Source organism: Nyctereutes procyonoides, unplaced genomic scaffold (genome assembly GCF_905146905.1).
Source record: "Nyctereutes procyonoides isolate TBG_1078 unplaced genomic scaffold, NYPRO_anot_genome, whole genome shotgun sequence".
NCBI classification, from domain to species: Eukaryota; Metazoa; Chordata; class Mammalia; order Carnivora; family Canidae; genus Nyctereutes; species Nyctereutes procyonoides.
In genome coordinates, this window is record NW_026575044.1 from 53,397,160 (window position 1) to 53,419,075 (window position 21,916).

Consider the following 21,916-nt stretch of genomic DNA (forward strand, 5'->3'; position numbering starts at 1 on the left):
TTGCAAAAGGTGGCACCACAGGGTCAGCCTTGCCCCAAACCATGACATGTGGTAGCCTCCTGAGAGCCGCGGGGCCCGGCAACAGGGACTGTGCTCTTTCTGTCCCCAGTGGCACCTCCTGTGTGGCCTCTGCCCCTCCCTGGGAGGCTCACAACCCAAGGCTAGGAGGCAGAGCTGATCACTCAAGTGTCATCGAGGGGGCGGAGAAGGCAATGTGCCTGTGCTAGCCACCGTGCAGGCCACGCGTGCTCGCCCAGGGGCTGCCGTGGGGGCTCACAGTGAGCAGGACCCCGCCGGAGCCTACATTCGCACCTTGGAGGGTGCGTGTCTGCAGGCCTCAGCCTGGGAGTCTAGGCACCTGGGTCCTGGTTCTGATTTTATCTTTGGCATGACTTGTTTGGGGTAAATCATCTCCTTGGCTGTGCATTGAGGGATTGATAGGGCTCCTCCAAGCATGGACGTTCTGCTTTTTCAAAAAGCCAGTAAAGACCCTCAGGAGAACAACATCAGTTTGTGTTGTGTGCTGACTGTAAGTGCTGCGGCAGCTCCTAGAAAACAAAGATTAGTGCAGACAAAATATAATAATAATTTGCATTGGTTCTCAAGGCAGCGTCTCCGCAGCCCTTCTGATGGAGGAAGGGCGCTTCTCCACGAGCAGAGGGGCCATGGGAGGTCAAGGCCATGTCTGCAGTCAACTCTGGCCTATACCTGGGCTGGGGTTTGCCCCTCTGGGGTATCCAGGGCCACCGTGGCCTGACATCCCAGGCTTTGGTTCATTTGGGGCATAAGCTACACAGCCCCCAAACCATGCTGTCTGCTGGCTGATCCCTTCGGGGTGACGTCGTGCAGGCCGGATTTCACACTAGACTCACAGGCCATGCAGAAATGATTGGGAAGGGCCTCCGCATCCGAGGGCTCGGTTTGAGCGGTGCCTCTGAGAAGGTTACACAGCTTCTCTCTGCCTCCAACTTCCCAGCTCCCAACCATCCTGGAGGGAGTCTGCGGGCAGGAGATGCCTTTTCACGTCTGCATCCCCCCGGGGGCAGCAAAGAGCCCCCGGGATACAGCAGGTGCTCAGTAAATGCATCGAGGCTATCCTGCCTGCCCCACGAGCAAGTGGGAAAATACTCTTTCAATAAGAACGTATCACCCAAATATTAGTTAATATTAACTAATCCTGTTGTTGATGTTTGTATTAGTATTGGGCTGTGAGTTCCACGGCCCTGATTCATACCCAGTCTCCTTGCTGCTGCTCAAGCCACCAGGGGTCTGGAGGTGGGAGCTGGGTGATGTGCGCATCCCGCCTTCCGGTGGGCAGAAGGGAGGTGGGGCGGCAGGGGGCAGGCCCATGGGCCTGTGCGGTCTGGTCGGGGGCCCACCATCTGTCCCCGTGACAGCAGGCTGGAGGCAGAGCCCGCCACTCCGTGAATGCTGCTTGCCCCGCACCTCGGGAGAACCAGCGGCATCTGCCTGCGGGGGCCTGGCTCCTGACAGACCGCACCAGCCAGGCCTGGAGCCAGGGGCCGGGCGGACACAGCCCAAATGCTACCCCTTGGCCCATTCCCAGCCATTCCTGGAGATTCGAGAAAACAAGTCATTAGCCCGGAGCGTCCTCTAATGATCTAATGAGCGAGAACCAGGTAGCGGGGTTGTGGGGGTTTTGAGAGAGCCTCCAGGTCAGGATCCGGGAAGCCACCTGAGATCATTAGAAGGCTCCTGTCCTGGCTGCGGAGCACTACCTGGAGGGGCAGGGGAGTCCCGCACCTGGGAGGATGGGAGGGCTGGAGAGGGGACTTAACCGTTAGCTTGGAAACTTGCTAACATCACATGCTTACCTCATATCATAATTTTTTTTTTTAAATTTTAAGTTGGAAGGAGCTTAGCGATCACTCCTCTTACAGGTGCCGAGATGCAGGCTCTGAGAAAGGCAGGGGCTTGTCCAGAGCTCTCAGTCATGGGCCTCCTCTTGCCTCAGGAGCCTGGATTCCCCCCCCCCTTTTTTTTTTTAGCTCATAACACTGTTTTTTGAGCTTTTCAAGCACATTCCAAGAAAAAAACAACAAAAAAACAAATTCAGGACACTGAAAAAAACCAATCCACACTATTCACTTTCACTCAGAGAAGCAGTTTGCTCTAATGACCTTTCCAAATTAATGCGATCTGTAAATGTCCGTCGTTTATTGTGCACTGCGAGTTCCACCTCTAACTGGCCTGAGGCATCTGTCGCTCCAGGGCTCAGCGACCCACTGGTGTGCTTCCCTCCACCGGGGTCAGGTTCCCTGGGGAGGGGAGCGGGCAGCGCTCCCTCCCAGAGCCAGGAAGGAATGGCCCCTTGGACGCTCAGCCCTGAGCTACAGTCTTGGTGACAATCCCCGCAAGACTTCGGGCATGAACTCAAGTCCCTGCACCACGTTTGGCTGAGGTCTGCAGCATTCAGAGGAGGCGGAGGGCGTGATGACAGGGGAGGGGCGGGGCAGGGGCCCGGCTCAGAGGCAGCACAGGGCAGAGGGAAGAGTGCCACCGGGGCAGAGGCTCCTGGAGCAGGAAGCAGGCAGAGGACGTGAGGGGTGGGGCTGGTGGGCAGGCAAGGCCACGTTCTGGGGGGCGGGCAGTGTTGCCTGGACTTGAGGATGCGGGAGCAAGAAAATCCTGCTGGTGGTGCTCAGCTATCTCCATTGGACCCTGCGCCATGCCAGCTCCCATGCGGACGAGCCTTGGTTCCCTGCCCAGAGTCACCCTGTCCAGGACTTCCCTGCCTGGAGCCACCCTGTCCCGGGGTTCCCTGCCCGGAGTCACCCTGCCCGGGGCTTCCCTGCCCGGAGTCACCCTGCCCGGGGCTTCCCTGCCAGGAGACACCTTGTCCGGGGGTTCCTGCCCAGAGTCACCCTGTCCGGGGGTTCTCCTGGGCCCGGTGGTGGCCTCCCTGCTGAGCTTATGAATGACGAAGGCCGTGTTGACCTCCAAGGTGAAGATGGACAAAAGTCTTGTAGACTGCACGTGTTGGACTGACTACTGGAGTGTGTGTGTTGGGGGTGGGGGGTGTTTCTAGAAATCGTAGTGAAATCTAGATCACAAAGGTGACCATGCCGACTGTTCTCAGCTGTACGGAATACGGCTGTTACGTATATTCACTCTGCTGTGTGACCAAATGCTGCCTCCCCATGTCCCCTCCCCGCAGTCCTTGGTGATCCCTACTCTATGATGATGTCAGAGTAAGTGGAGTCACATGGTGCTTGTCTTTTTGGTGCCTGGCTTATGTCACTTGGCGTGACACTCTCAAGGTTTATCCGTGTCATAGCACATGCCAGATTTTCTTCCTTTTCATGGCTGCATGATATGCCGCCACACGCGGAGACCACATTTTGCTTATCCATTTGTCCGTCAGCTGACACCCGGGGTGCTTGCACGTCCTCTGGTGAGTCACACTCCCGTGAACGTGGCTGCGCGAGGGTCTAAGTCCCTCATGGGAGTGTGTGAAGCTTTTTAAAAAGGAGCTTCGGGTTTTCAAATGATTGGGGCCGATCTCCGGGCCATCGCGGCCGCGGCGCCACAGAGAGCAGCTCAGCCTGCCAGGTCCCCTGTGCTGAGACTCTGTGCCTGGAGCGCGGCTCTCCGTCCCTGTCTGCCAGGGACCCACACAGAAGTCTGGCCTGTGCGCATGCGGCCATCCCCACGCCCGTGTCAGCAGCTTCAGGCCCCTCTGCCTTCGTGTCTCATCCTGAAATCCATCAGTCGTGTTGAATTTGCCCCTCACCGAGGTGGCAAGTGCTTTGTGCTCTTGCTTGGTAGGTCCTCTCCCCCGCCTCCTAAGATGTATTTAGCCACGACTGTAGAAGCCAAGGGACATCACTCATGCCCCGTCCTCCCTTCTTGTCCTCTTCCCTCCCCTCCAGCACCCTCCCCAAACCCGCATGTATCTGCAGAAGAGCTAAAGGGCATCCTGTCTTGAAGCATCACTACCTCTGGGCATTAATTGCCTCTACAGATCCCAAACTCACTTAAAGTGCATTAAAGTGGTGACACACTCAGGCAGAAAGGCAGGGGAATTCACAGTTCAGGTTGGCATTGTCATTAACTCAAGTCCTCCGTGTCAACTCGCTCCCACACCGAACGTCCCGCCTGGCCTTACAGTCAACCTCCACGATGCATTTTCTGGCCTTTGTTGGTGTGTGTCAGCTCTTGAACATTATTTAAATGTATTTTGGGGCCCGTGCATGCAATTACCATTGTGTTATTATTCAGAGCCAGATTGTTAAGATTCAAGCAGCTGTACAAGGAGATGCCCTGTGCTGTGAGGTCCAATTTAGGAGGGCCTTCCGAGCTGGCGCACGGGGTTGCTAGGCAACCCCATGCTACAGAAGAGGAGGCCTCACTCCGGAGTGGGAAGAAGCCCAGCGCCTTCAGGGAATTGGAGGCAGTGGTCAATCGGAGGCTGGCATGGCGCCGCGGAGGGGGAGGGAGGCGTGTGGGGCGCCAGGGGCGCCCACCCAGCCAGCACACTGTGTTCCTGGGAGGGGAGAGGGCCGTGGGGAGTAAGGAGGAGAGAGGGTGCAGGAGCCCGAGGTCGGCCAGCAAACTGCCAGAGGATACCAGAGCAGATGCTAATATGCTTCTCCATCCCTTTCTTCTCTTTGCAGGAAATGAGCAGGTTTGCAAGGAAACTGCTGGCCTGAAATTTAAGAGGAAGGCATCACTGCTGGTGAGTATGAATTTCGCTTGTTTAGGTCTGTGGTTTGACACTGTTCCTGGGAGTGGGCGGGTTTCCCTGTTTTGGGGAAAGGAGCATGACCTTGATGGCATCGGTTCTGGAAGGTGTGTCTGGCTGGGTGGGGCTGGTCTCAAGAATGTAAGGGCTCATTGGTGTGGAAGGTGGATGGTTGGAACCCAGGCTCTGCCCTCCCGCCACCAGTGCAGGAAAGAGAGTCACTCCCTTGGGGTCGGTTGGTTGGTGTTTTGGGGAAAAGTGAGACTCTTGGGTGGGCGGGGTAAGCACGATGCGCGTTGTTTTGCCCTGGAGCCACAAACAACCAGTTTGTGCAATTCCGAGTTCACTGCTAGGTGGGCCCTACTTAGAACTGTGAATTCTCCTACAGGCCAGTTACCAGTGTGTTAAACGAAGAGCAGTCATACAACCCAATCCGTTCCTCCAGCTGAGATTGTTTCTAATCGCCAGGTGCCTGGAACTGGCTGGAGGCTCTGAGAGGCAACAAGAAAGACAGCAGCCTAGGCTCTATTTCAGAAGCACTTTCAATCCAGTGTAGGAGGAGAAGAGACCTGCAGGTGACATTATTAAAGATGTTTGTGACCAAGCACACGGTCCGCTCTTGTGCCCACACCACAGCCAGAAGTGCTGGGGACAGGAGTACTTAGGGCACACTTCTGGGGACAGAGGGGCTTGAGCTGGAAGAGAGGCCAATGGAGGAGGGACGCCATCCGAGGGCAGAAGAAACAGGTGCCAGGCTGGGGATGCCCAAAGACCCATGTGGAGGGTGTCACAGCCACAGGTCTTTAGGGGAGGGACGAGGATGCTGGTGACACTAGGCAGGACCAGGTGGTAAAGGGCTAGAAGTGGCTTCATGGATGGTTGATGTGCAAGGACTCAGGACAGAGCGAGGTATCCCTCATTTGGGTAAATAAAATTGAGTTTCTACCCATCTGTCTGTGATTCGTGTGAAAGTGGCCACAGGGATTTTCCACCAAATCCGAGGTTGTATGTGAGATCAATACAGATACTGGATGCATTACAGGGAATCCACACTGGGGAGCCTCCCTAGATCTCAGAGAGACAGAGGGAGAGAGAGAGAGAGAGAGAGAGAGAGAGAGAGAGAGAGAGAACGAGAGGGATGGCCCTCTCTGGACAGCTGCAGCTAAGGGCCGCCAGAGGCCCGGGAGGTCAGCGAAGAGTCATCCCGAGCTCCAGGTGGACAGTCGCCAGGATGGTGCTCCCCATGTCCACTCACTTTTCTGCGGGGCTGCTTCTCGCATAGGGAGCTCTAGGTACGATGCCCAAGATGAGGGGCAGCTGAGATTTAGTTAGTTGATCAGGCTTAATTATCTGTTCCCAGCAAGCAGGGGATGCTGGCATGTTCTCAGTCTCAAGAGTCACAGCCAGTATCTATGTGGCATTAGCAGCTCACAGCATGCTCGCCAACATCCTCTCCTATGGGCTTTGCAGAGGCTCTGGAGGTACTTCCATTTTGCAGGTAAGGAAACTGAGGCCAGGAATAAGTATTTCTCTTGAGCCCGCTAGCTAATAGGTGATAGAGCTGACATTGGTGCTAACCCTCCGCTGCGCGTCACTGGGTCTCTGACTGTGGGACAGGCCTGCTGGGTCTGCCCCTGGCTCCTGCTCACTCGTCCCGGAGAAGAGGATCTGGGTGGGCCCTCAGGGGTCTGGTTGTGGGGGCTCTCTATTCTGACCAGTTAGCATCTTGCTTGTGCTGGCCTTCGTGGGGTGTACAGGGTCACCTGGCAATCTTGGGCCAGGCAGGAAGGTGGTGATGGCTCTGCTCTCAGAGAAAAAAAGCTCATATGTGTGTATTTCTACCACCTCTGGAAGGAAGGAGGCCTCCCTTTGGAGCCGATGTTTGGCCGATTCAGGTCGAGTTCCCAGAAGCAGAGCTTGAGGCAGAGATTCAGGTGCTGTGATGCATCCAGGGAGCACTCTTGGGGAGTACTTGTCAGGGAGAGAGGAGGATGTGTCAGGACAAGTCTTTCCTTGGCTCCTTCCATGTGAATTGCAGTGCACGGATAATCTGGCTTGGCAACCAGGGGCAGGCCTCAAATAACCCTCATTCACCACCGGCTATTCCCACGATGGTGCTGCCGGTATAGCTTCCAAGGCATGCCCTTGACTAAGAGTGAGGGTCTGGAGAACATCACATGTGAAGGCAGCGGGGGAGGAGGTGTCCCAGCCAGAGAAGGGGATCTGGCCAGGGGGCAGCGTTGCATCTACTCCTCTGCCTGTGTACACCCCAGCTGTGAAGACAACCAGATGTGGTTTTTCACCGGACTTAGCAGTAATTTTTATCGTAGTAAGCTTGCATTTTAACAGCGTAGGTATTACGATAGAAATCGGTAGTACCAGAATCTGTCTTCCCTGAAATAAGTATGTGCTTTTTTTTTTTAAACTTTCACTTTATTCTCAATAGGTCATACAGTCCCATGACTCTAAATGCAAACATACCAAAAGGTATACAGTGACAAGCCTCCTTCCCATGTCTGTCCCCAGGTGGCCTGGCTCCCCTCCTGGTGACACCCGACGTTACCAGGGCTTGGGGTTACTTTCTGAGGACAGTCTATGCACACTGACAACGGTGGGGGGGTAGATTTCAAAGCTTTGGTGCGTCTAATGCAATACAGTGAGACAACCGCTGTCGGTGTCTTCCTTCCAAAGCAGATGAGCTCAAATGTGCCTTTTGTTTGGAGAGAAAGAGAGAGAGAGAGAGAGAGAGAGAGCAATCCACCCAGTCTGCTCTCAACAGAATGTTCCAAATGCATCCAAACCCGACACTTCCAAACTTTTTAAAGACACTGTATATACAATCTATGTTGGAATTGCAAATTTTTACTACTTCCTCATTAAGGCAAATCACCGATAAAGAGTTTGAGATGCTGTATTACAGCCCTTGAAAGCCTCAAATATTTAAAATAATGTAAAATTTCACAGAATTCACCACCTAGTCCCAATTATTCCAGCCTCACTGTATTTATTGCCTAATGGCATTTGCATATTGTTCGATGACTCACTGCAACGGGGCTCGTTACTCCTGTGTGTTTAGATGCCCTTTAGTGCCAGCACCTTGTAGACTCTTCACCGTGTTTTCCTTTCATGGAGTGACTGCCAGGATTCAGAGGTGCTTTCCCAGCACAGGAGCTGGTCAGTGATGGAGGACCCTCTCCAGGTCGGGGAGCTCCCTGTTATAGGAGGTGAAAGAATAGCCAGGACACGTGTCTACAAAGTCACACAGGAAGTGTACCCCCTGAGTGCCGGGGGGCGGGGGGCAGGTTGGCTACCCGGGTCCTGTCCTGGCTGAGTGTCGTGTCTCTGGAGCTTCATTATCATTATTGCCTTGATAGGCCCTTTACCTTGTTTGAAATCCAGGCCATCATGCTCATGCTCTGTGAGCTTATCTTCCTAATTTTGGTTTCCTGGGTGCTGCCTAATGCCTATAAATGGCCAAATAGAGCTGACTTTGTAATCTCATAGACCTGGCGTGTGCGTGTTTTTTCTTGCAAGCAAACTCCCCCCTTTCCCTCCCCCTTCATGTTCATACTCTCTCTGAGGTTGCCAGAAAAATCCTCTAACTTGTGCCTGACCTGTTTCAGCCCCGAGACTGATTTTGGTGGCACCCCCGTGAGGCCAGGGGGTGAAAAAAAAAAGAAAAATCTCATTTCCGTCCAAGAAATGGAATCATTATCTTGATTGAAATAGTATCTTCCCTCAACCTGCAACCAGATAAAGCATCAAATTGGTGGGGTTTCCTTATCACTGCACAGTTTGCAGGACACAGAATAATGGCCTGTCAGCTGCCTCCGGTGGGCGGGTTCTGAGAGGCAGAGCCCACAGCCCTGGGCCTGATCTGGATCATACAGTGTCTGGTGCAGCCTACAATAATTCCGTTAACGACAGCCCTTCTTCTGTTAAAGCGAGCAGGCTGTGCCAAGCCTGGAACAGCGCGAGAGACGCAACCACTGCTGTAACTGTGGGGGAGGTCTTTAATTAGACACCATTTAACCTATAGGGGCAATTGCTCGAGAGACTAAATGCTGTAGATGTTTATCTGTCCTGGAACCTGGTGCCCACGAGGCCTGCATTTTCCAGGACTGCAGTCAGAGTGTGGGGTATGGGGGTGAGAAGGAGGGCCAGGTCCTAGTTTTGGGTGGACAGCCAGAGGCCAGAAGACCAATGCCTTTGGGAAGGAAATTGAAAATGCAGTGGGCAGGGAGGCAGGAGGTCTGGGTTCCAGGGGCCACAGTCTGCTCGTTGTTCGGAGATGGTGACATGGGTGTGCCGGCAGGAGGAGGTGAGGCAGTGTTTGCACAAAGTCCAGAATACCAGCTGTACCCTCACCCCTCTCTGTCCCCCATGCCCTGAGAGGGGAGGCGCTGCTGTGTCCCAGGCCCTTCTGAGGGCTTACCCTGTGGCAGGCCTGTTCTAACCATTTTACATGCATCGATTCACTTAATCCTCACCGCAGTCCTATGCATTAGAAATTCCTATCATGGGTCTTTGGCCAGTGAGAAGGAAAAGAGAGGTTAAGTAACTTGCCCGAGGTCACCCAGCCAGGAAAGGGGTGGAGCTGGGATCTGAAGCCCAGCAGTCTGCCTGGAGCTCTTGCAAACTTAGAGTAGACTGCTTCGGGGCCACATGCTATAGTTCAGACACGTGGGGGCTTTCACCAGACCTTAAACGTTCATCCCGCGATAGGGAGAAGCATCTCTGTAATGTTCCAAAAGGCACAGAGATGGTTCCTGAGGTGGACGTGGGAGGTTGAATCCTGTTCTGGCCAAGGATCCTGGTCTTGGGCACCTGGGAGCTCTGACCCTCTCTTCACGTGGGATCCCGCCAAACGGTCCCCAGCGATCTGCGCACTGCAGGGCCCTGAGGCCCCAGGGGAGGCAGGGTTGGCCCCCCCATTTCCCTGCCCCCTGTCTAGTTCATCCCCTGACTTCCTGCAGAGCCCTCTGGAGGCTCTTGGCACCGCCCTGTGGGCCAGGACTTCCCCAGAGAAGGAACCAACCCCCGCACCTGCCCCAGGCCTGCTCATTCCCCTTGCCCCCCAGGCACTACGTAGGTGGAATGAAAGCCCCTGTCTTCACAATCTTGTTTTCAAGAGGCCTGCCGGCCTGCCAGTGAGCGTACCTGATTACCATGGTAATCACCAGCCGACGGCGTGATTGTGTAATACATTTCCATCAGAAATATGAACAGGTGTGCAGGGGAAATCAACAGTTATCAACAAGCCAGGTCTGGGGTGATTAATAGTGAATTTGGGATTGCTCAGAGAAACAAAAGAAAAGAAAGAAGAAATACCTTCATTTGTGGTCAAGGTCCTTCCTGCCCTGCCTCGCTCCCCCTGGGTCTGCTCACATTCCTCCTGGCCCTTCCTTCTCCTCCTTCCTTTCCAGGGCGTAACCGGCTGTCAAATACCACCTCCTCTAGGACGCCCTCCTTGGGCCACTCAGCCTCTGGGAAGTTTTGCCTCCTCTGACCAGTTGCAGCCCCCCACATTGGGCCCTGTGTAGTCTCCCTCCCTCCCAGCCAGCTGGAAGCCCCCTCACCCCACCCCACCCCGTCGAGGGACATACCTGGTCTACTCTGCAGCCATGGCCACCAGGCATAGAAGCTGCTTAGCCAGCTCCTATCAGCTGGAGGCTCCTCAAGGCGGATGAACCCCTCACCCACACCGAGCTAAGAACCTCATTGTCTTCCTGGGGGTCCAATTAAAACGCCACTGTGACACGCCTGGGTGCCTCTAGAGCTCAGGATGCTGAAAGCCAGATTTCTGTGTTCCTGAGGAGAAAACAAAATTTGCTGGCATCCTGGTATCCCTTCCAGGGACCAATGCAGCAGCGGCAATCCAGAAGGACAAATGCAGCACTTGTGACTCCTATGCCTCCAGGTCACTGAGTCCTCACCTCCTCGACCCTCTTTCCAAACCAGTTGTTCTAGCTCTGGACATGGGAAACCGTGCTCCTGAGACCGGGAGGGGTCCTCCCGCTCCCACCTGCTGCAGGCCCCCCGGGGCTCCTTGGGAGCCAGTGTGAGGCTGGGGGGCTGTCCTGCGCGGGCCTCTTTGTCCCCGTGAGGGGGAGGCCGAGAAGCTTGAGGGAGGAAAGGCCTTCTTCACTCTCGAGGAGGACAATACATCAGAGAGAGAAGCCACCAGACCTACTCCGAGGATGTGAGAGGCATGAGCTAATATTTTGATTTTTTTAATAGAATGAATAATAAAGAGCCCTGAGTGTGTCTTGGAACTAATTTTGAAGAACACGTGCTGCCACATGCTCCTCGAGTTGAATCGGATTCCTAAAGAGCGGATAACAAAAGGTTTAAACCGGGGGAAAAAAAGACATTCCTCCGCCAACTTTTCTCCCTTTTAATTCTCTTCTTTCGATGCTTCTCGGTTAACAGTAACTTTACGAAAAGATGAAATACAGTCAGAGCAGGAGGCGCTGAGCCTCGGGAGGACGCCTGAAGTGGCAGCTCCGGCTTTTGTTCTGCTGCATGAATGGCTCCAAGGTGGGTCCCCTCCCCGGGTGCAGTAAATCCAGGGCCTCGCGGGCAAACAGCAAACAACCGGGACAGATGGACAGACAAGGCACCACCTCCCTCCACAGGTGTCTGCCTCCACGCGGTGGGGCCAGGCAGGAAGCAGGTGGTTTGAAGAGAGTTGAGTCCAAAGGCCAGTGCAGGACAGGGAACCCACAGGACCTGGGGCAGTAGCCCAACCCTGGGGCCGAAGGGGCAGGGAGAGAAGGGATGCTGGAACTAGAGACGGTGAGGGTGCTGTGGAGGGGGCCACCCTGCCTGGGCTGTGCCCTGGGGTGCCCCTGTAGTCAGGGAAACCAGGCATTCAACATCTGCCCTCCCTCCCTCTGTCCTCCCCCTGGGCCCCCTCGGGCTTCCAACAGGAAGGAGCACAGAAGGGAAGTGACCTGTGCTGTGGTCCGTAGGGGTCATGGACAGGGTGCATGGACAGGGTGGAGAGTGGGTCTGAGGGGGCCAGTGGACACAATGTGGCACAATGACTCTTCTCCAAATAACAGAACAGGGGCAGAGAGGGAGCCCAGCATCCTTCTCAGGACAGGCCTGTGTGAAGGCCAATTTTAGGGTCTCCAAGAAAGTCCCCGTCCAATGAAACGTGCCTCCTCCCCAGCCTACTCTCCAAGGGTCACTGTTCTTCCTACCAGAACAATACTGTCACAAAGAGTCCCCCTGCAAGACGAGAGATGGGCCATACTGAAATGCCACATCCAATCCTACAGTAAGAGAAGGAGCTGAAGGTGGGGCAGGGTGGGGGTTTGGTGGGGTGACAGCTGGGGCAACCCTAGCAAGACGCCTGGGAGTCTCTACGAGTGGGTCTTGTAGGACGTTCCAGCCCGAGGGTAGACGAGGAAAGTGGGTGTCGAGGCCGAGAGCACCGGGCAGCAAGCTCCCAAGGCCCAAGCACGACGGGGGGCCATCTGCCTACAGAGGAGTTTCTGCAGGTGGCCGCCAGCCTGAGGCCACCCCGAGACCGCTTGCTCGTCCTGGGGTCACAGTCCTGCTGGAGACCTCCGTGGGCCTGGGAACTGCAGGCCGCTCCCAGGCCTGCACCCTGCAGGGGTTCCTGCTGATGAGAAAACGAGACCCGTGAAGCTGTAGCTCACATTGACTGGCCACAGAGCTGATAAGCACTTGCCGGTGTCGTGTCATGTGTGTCCAACGGTCCACGAGGTGGGCATCGCCCTACAGCGGAGGAGCAGAGGCAGGGAGGAAAGTCACTGGCCCAAGGCCACATCTCCCAGATGGCTTGATTTTCTGAACTGCCTCCCAGCCTGGCTGCCTGCCAGAAGTCCTCTGGACAAGCAGAGAAGGTACAGAGGGACCTCCTCTGTACCTGTGGAGAAGGGATTGTCATTCGAAAGTTGGAACGTGCATTTAAAATCCTTTTATTTGGAAATGATTTCAAATGATGGAAAAACTACAAAAATGAAAATAGTACAAAGATGACCTTTATTTCCTTACATCATAGTTACATCTGTTGTTAAGGTTTTACCCCACTTCCTTTGTCATGCATGCTCTATCATGCATACGCACGCGTGCACACACATGCGCATATGCATTTTGTCTGAACCATTGGAGGGTAAGTTACCCCTAAATACTCCGGTATGTGTCTGGTTGATCAGTAAATGAAACACAAATACACACATGGGGCTGATTTACCAGTATACCATTTGTATTCCAGTTTTGTCAGTGAGCCTCCGAGAGCACCTTGCCCTCCAGGAGCAGATCCCAGCTAGGGGCAGGGGGTTGCATTTAGTTGCTGTGCCTCTTTGGCCTCCTTTAATTGGGAACATTTTCACAACCTTTCTTTGTTGTTTACGACCTTGACATTTTTGAAGAACACAATCCCCCCTTCTTATTTTCAATAAAATATTCCCTATTTGGGGCTTGTCCAATGCTTCCTGGTGGTGAGATCCAGGTTACAGGGTCTTGGCCAGAATCCTGCCTCAGCAGTCTTGGGTTTTTGGGTTTATTCTCATGCAATCTCACACTGGTGAGCCCTCCTGGTCCTCTTTGGTCCTCACTGGTGATGTAAATTTTAATCTCCAGGTCAAAGTATTACCTATTTCTCTCCTACATGGTAATTGTCTTTGTTCTTCCTTGAGACTAGTATGTGGTCTACGGAGAGACCCTTTGAAACCCCGCGTATACCCTGCTCCACATCAGCTTTCCGCAGGGCTAGTATCTGTTGATGTCTCTTGCCTGATCCAGTCCTTACCAGGATGGCTGCAAAGTGATGCTTTCCTGGCTCCAGTGCTCCCTCCGTATTTATGAGTTGGCCCTTGGCATGCTGCAGTAGCACTGTATACTGAGGCGGGATACATTTACTATTAATAAGCAGTAAGATGTATTTGTCTGTTATCTGTGTGGACTGATGAGTTCCCGTTTTTCTGATAGTTTATTATTTCTCACTGTGCTCAATTATATTTTGGTGCATAAATTGGCCCAGACTTGACCTGTAGGAGCCTCTACAAGCTGACTCTCATGATATTTGTAAATGCCGCCATCCCTGTTCCGGAGCACTTTCTTTACTTTCTGGAATGAAAAGAGGTTCCAGGCTCATCATGTACCTGCCATGAATGAGCCCTGCAACCAGTCATTTCTCTGAAATGCCTGGTTCCTTTCAGTGGGGAGTGGTATTAGAGACCAAAATCTGGGCTCTAAGAGTACCCACTACTGCCGGGTGTCTTTGCCTCTTTGTCCTCTCAGGGGGTGGAGCTAGGAAATACGTGCATGTGTGTGCACATTATCTTTCGTATGTGTATGTACACGTATATACACACGCACATAAACGTGCATATACGCTCACATGTTCATATGTTACAAGTCACAGTCCCTGTTAGTACCTCCAGTTCCAATCCACCTCTGCAGGGCTGCTGCTTGTGTCTCCCCCCGTTCCATATTCATATGTCCTTTCCCCACAGTGAAAACCTCAAAGCTGTCAACACATTCAATTGTTTGCTTCATCCTATGTTACGTCAAGAATAACGTCAAGATGGCTTCACGGCTGCAATAAACAAACCTTGCCCTCCCACCTCCATCTCTGCTGCGTTCTTAAATAGCTCCAAGGAGTCCTTTCTTTCTTTCCTTGGCCTTGGTGGGCTAAGAGTGCTTATTAGAAGTACAGTCAGGTTTGTTTTTTCCACTTTGTTTTCAGTTTTAGGGATTTCCCCCCCTCCCCTTCTTATTGGTTTAATTTTTTTTTAAAATGGGTAGAATGTTAACATCCTTTCAAAAGCCAGAACTACACAAAAAGCTGTACTATGAGGTGTGTCACTCTCTCCTGCATTCCCACAGCCCCACTCTCCCCTGCAGGGAACCTACTTAATTCTCTTATGCTTACACTTCTATTGCTTTCTGTAGAGGTAAACACATTTTTATGTATGTTTTTTAATTTTCCTTTCTTTTTTTACACAAAAGATACCCTATCATATATGCTTTTTTTTAATGGTTTGCTTTATGTGTTCAATATCATTTTCTGTAAGACACTCTACGTCAGTTCATAGAGGTCCTTTCACATTCTTTTTTATAGCTACACAGTACTCCCCATGTGTGCACACCATATTTGTGCCACCACTATCCCCAGGATGACAGTTGAGGTGGTTTCCTGTAGTTTATAATTCCAAATAATGCTGCAGCCCTCAGGCATGTGTGTTTCGGATGCTTGGGAGTGTATCCTCAGGGTCAGTGTCTAAGAGTGAGCTTCCTGGCTTGAAGCCTTAATATGTACGGAGTTTTGTTAGGTGTTTCCAGAAAACCCTCCATGGGGTTGTACTGGTTTGCTTTCCACCCCGTTTTCTCATGACCTTGGGACAGAAGGTGGTGTCAAATTTTGGAATTTTTTGCCAATCTCATGAGTATGAAATGGTACCTTAGTGTCGGTAGTTTGGATTTGCATTTCTCTTATTATGAGTGCAGTTGAATATTTTTTCTGTGCTTAAGGATAACTTTTATATTCCTTTTGTGAATTGCCCATAATTTGCTCATTTGCCCACTTTCCAGCTGGGTTTTTGGTTCTTTGTCTCTCAATGTTTAAGACCACACACACACACACACACACACACACACACATACACTAGTGATCTTATTTCTTTACCTATGATTAGATGTGGCAAATATTTCCTCCCAGTTCGTTATTTAACTTTGACTTTACTTACGGTGTATGCCACAGAAATTATTTTTATTTTTATGTAGTTGATTCCTCAGTCTTTTCTTTGGTTGCCTCTGGGTTGTCAGTCACAGACAGAAAAGCCTTTTTGTACATTGAGGTGATCGAAGAATTCACCCACGTGGAAACACAATTTTAATGGCTATATACTATTTCATTGGAAAGAAAAACCATTGTTGTTTATAGATGCTAAGAGGCGAATTAGGATGGCAGGCAAATGCAGCAGAGGGCAGAGGAGGAGGGAGGGGAGCATGTTGCAAGGGTGGGGGTGTGAAAGCCCGGCTCCCAGGTGGTTTCGGGATGAACAGAAGAAATGGGTCTCTGCCCCTCAGCCACAGAGGCTCAGGCAGGGAATCAGCCCCCCTGGGAGGACTATGGGAACTTCAAAGGAGAGGCGGGGAGGGATATAGGGGCAGGGCAAGGGTAGGGCAGAGCTTCAGGAGTCCTCACCCTCAGGCTGTGTCAGTGCCTGAGCGCCTCCTGAATGTTGCTGCTTGGGCACCTCACTGGCTTCTCCCAGGTCTTGGCTCTTCTCTGGGGAAAAGTGGGACCTGAACAGGGCCTGAGATGAAATGAAGGGTGCATGTGTGTGCAGACCGGGGAGTGGCGAGGCGTTGGGAAAAAGAGGGGTGAGATTTCATTCTGGAGGGGGTGGGAAACCACTTCAGGACTTGAAGACATTTAAGAAATTCTGTCAAGTTGGGGAAAATGGGGTCGGTGACTGTCTCTTCCCAGAGCCACTATCAGGATTAAATGAGGTAATCAACGTAGATATTTTCCCTGGGCAGAGGGCCTGGCGTGGAGTGGAAGCTCCGCGAACATGAGGCTCTTGTACTTGCGGGTGTTTGTTGGGGGTGGGGGTTCTACTGATTCTCCTCATCGGGTCTCAAGTCTAGTGCCCTCGATACAGTGGGACACCATGGGACTGTTCAAATCATGGTGCCAGAGCAGGAATCTAATAAACAAACCTTGAAGTAAACCATCTGTCCGCTCACTGGTTGAAGAGGAAGATGGCTCCAAGGTATCCCTGTTATAGAAATGGAAACTGAGGCCCAGGGAGGTCACGCAGCATGTTGATGGCTTACAGGAGGTCCCTGCTGTGCTCCCAGGAGTCCTCCCAGAAGAGACGTGGGCTCTCAGGCCCTCCCAGCACATGGCCCTGGGGAAACGTGTGCCGTGGGCCTCCAACAGAAGCTTCCCAATAGCTCTGAGTGGCCCGCTTCCTCCTGGGCCGGGCTCCCCTGGAAGGGAGGAAACCCCCAGCCAGGAGGAGGCAGCAGCCAGGTGAGGTGCCACCACAGGACCCCAGGCCTCCATTTCCCTGCTCCTCCCGCATCAGCTGCAGCCCGACAGGCACGTCCCCCCCCCACCCCCCCGTGACCCCGCGACGCCGGCCAACCAAGTGTGTGGAAAACTAATAAGTCTGTGGCCCTGTGGCTGGAACCCGTCCTTCAGAGCTCGCTTATCTGCCTCTCCCCCGGGCTCCTGATGATTGAGGCCAGGAGGTTGCCGGAATCTCTCGGACCACATTTAGGAGGCCAGGCATGGACACCGGCTCTCTACCCCTCCTCTGGCAGAGAGACCCCAGGGTCCCTGAGCAGAGTGCCTCCTCCCCCAGGGCCCGCAGGTGGCTGCCCTGAGATTTAAGACGTGCTGGGAAGCCCCCACCTCAGACCTATCTTCCCACTGGAGGGCTACTGAAAATACTTCTTGCAGCTTCTTCAGCCGCTGCCCATCGCTCCAAGCCTGTCCGGCCTTGGTGCCCAAGCCCATGCCACATGTCCCCAGATACCCTTCTCAGTCCTTCAGAATGAAGAAGAGTTCCTTCCCCCACCCCCACCACACCCCCAGCCGGCACAAGGAGGTCTCAGCTTCCTGGGCAGGCCTTGCCATGTCGGCCCTTCATCCAGGTGGCTGAGAGCAAGACTGCCTGTCCCTTTCCGTGAGAACGACCTGAGAGCTGGAGCTACTTCTCCTTCAGCTCTGACTCCTCCCCAAAGGCTGAGCCACCGTGTCTCAGACAGTAGGCGCTCAGTGTTGAGCTGCTGAGATGCAAGTGGAAAGACCTCAGTGTTCTGGAGCCGGAAGTATGCTTGAACTCTGGCCAGGCACTTGCTGAGTGTCCTGCGGAAGCCCCTTCAGCTCTCTGGGCCTCTATTTTCCCGTGTATTAAATGGAATGATCATATCTGCTGTGCAAAGCTATGGAACCAATAAAGTCGGCTATGTGCCCAGCCTGGTGCCCCGTAGGCCCATGTCCATTCATTCAGACACTTACTATGTGCCTTCTTTGTGCCAGGCTGCGGGGCAGCCAGAGGGCAATGAGCTAAGGCCTGAGTACAATTCTGCACGCTGACATTGGGCGCCCACTTTGCCCGGGTCGTGCTGGGGCTGGTGCCGTGCTGATGGGTGCAGCATCCCTACCCTCAAGGTGCCCGTGGTCTTTCCCATCATGGAGACTGTGGGTTTTCCAGATCCTTTCCAACCATGCAGCTACTGAGATCAGCCCCCAGAATTTAGTAATGGGTGATTTCCAGAATATACCTCATTGAGTTGAGGCCCTGGCTTAGGTGTGCGAATTGAGGGCCAAGAGGGAGGGAGGATTCTTTTATTTATTTATTTATTTATTTATTTATTTATTTATTTATTTATTTTAAGATTTTTATTTATTTTAGAGAGAAAGGGAGAGAGAGCACAAGCCGGGGGAGCAGCAGAGGGAGAGGGAGAAGCAGGCTCCCATGGAGCAGGGAACCTGGTGTGGGGCTTGATCCCAGGACCCTGGGACCATGGCCTGAGCCAATGGCAGACGCCTCACCGACTGAGCCCCCAGGTGCCCTCGGGAGGGGGAATTCAAGGAACAGGGCTGGCTTCCAGTCTCAGACAGCTCTCTCTGTGTCACACCCATTGCTCTCCAGAAGGTGTTGAGATGGCCAAAGCAGGCCTCAGTCTCTGCTGTGGGGAAACTAGATGTGGGTCAGCCAAGGGAAGGGGCTGGGAGACTGCTTTGTCCTGCTTTAAGAGTCAGGCCTGGGAGCACTGTAGGCTGGGAGTCCTGCAGGCACGGGGCGGGGGGTGGGGAGGAGACCAAGTGAGGCTCTAAGCCGTCTTGTGCCAGGGCGGTTGGACCTGACAGCCCCAGGTTCTAGTGCCCCTCTCCCAGTTGGGTGGCTAACAAGTGCCAGTTAAGTGTGGGCTGTGTGCAGAGCCCGGGGTACACTCCCTGTGGAGTCAGGAAGTGAAGGGTTCCTGCCTCAGGCAGCAGACCATCTTTGGGTGGGAAAGCACCACACTCCCACGACATGGTGGCAGGGGGGCAACCACAAGCCCCTGTGGCCACACAAAAGTGTGACTCCCATCATCTGTCATGTGTGCGGAGAGGATGGGCCTGGAAGATGGGGTGAACCCAGGGAGGGTGGGCTAACCTAGGAAGGCTCTGGGGCCGGCACCTGGGTGCCCAGACCTCACAGGCTTTCCCAGGTTCTCACTTCCTTTGCTGAGGGGTTCATGGGTCTCCTCCTCCTCCTCCTCCTCCTGGCCATCTCTGGATGTCTGAGGACCAGCAGGAGTGCCAGCCCCTCCCCCAATCCAACAGCCAAGCCACACAAACCCGAATATATACGAAAATGCTCATCTTTGGAGCTGTCCCTGGTTTGGTGTGCTCTCCCAGGGGCAACACTTCTCTTTATTCTGGATGCCTCTCCCCCTTCTCCCAACCCAACATTTCTTGGGGGGGGGTTGGACCTTGGGACCCCAGCTTTCTTCTCAGCTTCTCAGCCTACCTGTCCGTCTCTGGAGAGGCTGCCAGGCACACCGGGAGCTGTGGTGAATGGGTCCCCGTCCATCAGGTGCCCCCTGAGCAAGAGGAAGGAAGATGCTGGTTAGCCAGAGTAGGAGGGGGTGCTGCTGCGGCACAGACCTGGCAAACGCAACGCGTCGGACCACTCCTTGCTGGTGGCAGTTAGGCAGTGAGGAGCGCCATTGGGTGTGTGCAGATGGTGGGAACACCCTTGATCACCGGCCTGAGCACTCACAGGTGTTGCTGGGGGAAGGCAGCCTTTGGGATGAGCACAGTTCACATGGGGCTTTTGGTGAAAGGCTAATGGAATGACATATTAATTGCATATCTGACAAGTTAAGAGAAATAAGGGGTGGAGGGAGGAGATGGGGTCAGAGAAACACAGAACCCTTCCCCATGCTCCCTCGTAACGGGGAGAGTGGGCAATTTATCTCCCACCACAGGACATTTCTGAGACCAAAGATGGCCATTATTATAAGGGAAAGCAAGTGTAGAATGAGACTTTCTCAGTAAACAGGAGACTTTGGGAGCCGGTATAATTGGCTGTCGGTTGTCCTGTTCATTTTGCCCGTGAGCAAAAAGAAAGAAGGCTTCACAGCCCTCTAGGTAATTAATGGGCTGTGTGGCCCTTAGGATATCACCTCACCCTCTAACTCCTGGTTTCTCTCCCATAAGTTTCATTCATTCATCCTGCAGGCATTATTTTGTGCCTTTCACGTACAAGGCAATGGGCCAAGGGCTGGAAGGTCAAAAGTGAAATCCCATGGTCTCATCTGGGGACCCGGAACAGTTAAGGAACAGTCGGGGGAAGCTGCCTCTGACATATGTCCAATTGAGTGGTACAGATAACGGTAAGGAAAGAGCAAGGTGGGGAGCATGTGCCCACTTTATGGAAGAGGAGCCTGAGGCTGGGATGGCATCACGTGCCCAACAGCACACAGCCAGGAAGTGCAGAACGGAGGTGCAAAGCCTACGCCGCCTGGCTATAGCGTCCGTGCTCCTTCCTTACCCCTCGCCTTCCTCTTCTCCACGCCTCGCTGGTTCCTCCTCCTCAGCCCCATCCAACCATCTGGCCACAGCTCTCATGGTGCAGACATACGCCCCCTGCCCCAAGGAGATGGGTCAAGAGCCCCGCAGCAGGTCCCGAGGTGGCTGCGGGTCTTGGCCAGAGCACATCCCTTCCAGCCTTCCAAGCAGAGCGGGTGGCGGACAACAGCGCACTCAGCACCCTGGGACTGCTCAGGGGAGCGGGAAGGTCTGCGAAGCCCTGGGCAATGCTGGATGCAAAGGATGGGAGACCAATGGTACATTCTCTGTGCAAGGCCACCAAAACAGTGACTGGACCCCAGGGAGCGGGACCTGCCCGAGGTCTCACTGGCATGTGCCTGCATCTCACACCGTTAGCTTTGTAGCCTGGGTCCTTCCGCTAAGGCATTGCCCCCCTCCCCTCTTCATTGGCGCCTACCCTTGGTTTTAATGTTTCAAAAGCAATTATTAGTGAGATTGAGCGGTGTGAGCGGTAGTAGCGGGCATTTCTACTTGATGCTTTTCCTTACCGATTTCCGAGAACTCCTTAGACCATCGGGTTAAAGGTAGGTCTGTCATGCACAAGTACCTTCTCCCATCCAGGTGACTTTCATCTCGGACTGTGGTGTCTTTAGGGCCTGAAGTTTTCTGACTTAGTCGAATCGTCCCTTATGGTTTATGGGTTTTGCAGCACGTGGAGGGAAACCTGCGCGTTGACCGTGTACTTGTCAAAAACACAGATTTGCCAGAGCTTCAAGGATCCAAAAGCTTTGGTACAGATATCCAGGAACGCTCTTGCAGCAAGCAAGTATTTCCCAAGGGCCTCTCTGCCGGGAGGCCCAGGATCACTGTGGACCCGCCCAGCCCTCATCCTAGACATCTTGCCCAGCACCCCAGATTTTGTGCCAGGCTCTGCCCTTTGCTCTCCTTTGCTTGGCTGATAAGCTCAGCGAATCAAATATTTGACTGTGCCCTCAGAGTATGTTTTCCTGGTCACCAAGGCCAAATCCGGGCACAGGGACTTGTTTTTCCTTTTGGTCACCCTGTCCTCCTCCCCTGTCCCTTCCCCGTGCTCCGAAAGGCATCTGAAGATTCTACTGAAGCTGTTTTATGGGGGCGGGCACCATTATCTGTTGGTGCTTTCATGGCAAACTTTTCACAGAGCCAAGTACAGAAAATTATCTTTTCAAACATACCCTTTGATGTAATTTTATAAGATCTGCGGTAATTGCCCTAGAATCAGCTCAGAGGAACCTTGAAATCCAGTAGCTGCTGTGTTATAAAGGAAGCAAGAAGCCTGGGCAACCAGAAAAGCACTGGTAATCCTGTTGGGGCTCATCCTTACTAATTCATTGTTTCTGGCAAGGGGGGGAGAAGGATTGCTTTGAAAAGTTTCTTGGAAGGACCCAGAATCTATTTGCTAGCGCGCATGTGCACACGCACACCCACCTGCGGCACTGCAGGGATCTGCATTTAACATTTCAAGTGGGTAACTCAAGCATTAGGTCTGTGCTGGGTTGGTGACTTTGGTGTCCCCATGTCATAGTGCCACATGCTTTCAGGGTCCTTTTTTTTTTTTTTTTTTCTGGGCTGAGTCACAGTCAACTGCAAAGAGGCAAACATGGAGGCCCCAGTAAGGGAGCAGCTGGCAGGGA

The 21,916-nt window shown here is 53.3% G+C and overlaps 1 protein-coding gene across 1 annotated transcript in view; it reads left to right on the plus strand.

Moving 5' to 3' along the window:
* ZBTB7C (zinc finger and BTB domain containing 7C) overlaps positions 1-21,916 on the plus strand; it is a 334,228-nt gene that overhangs the window by 184,334 nt on the left and 127,978 nt on the right. The window contains 1 exon segment of the mRNA XM_055323824.1: positions 4,638-4,699. The gene's annotated coding sequence lies outside the window, so the exon portion shown is untranslated.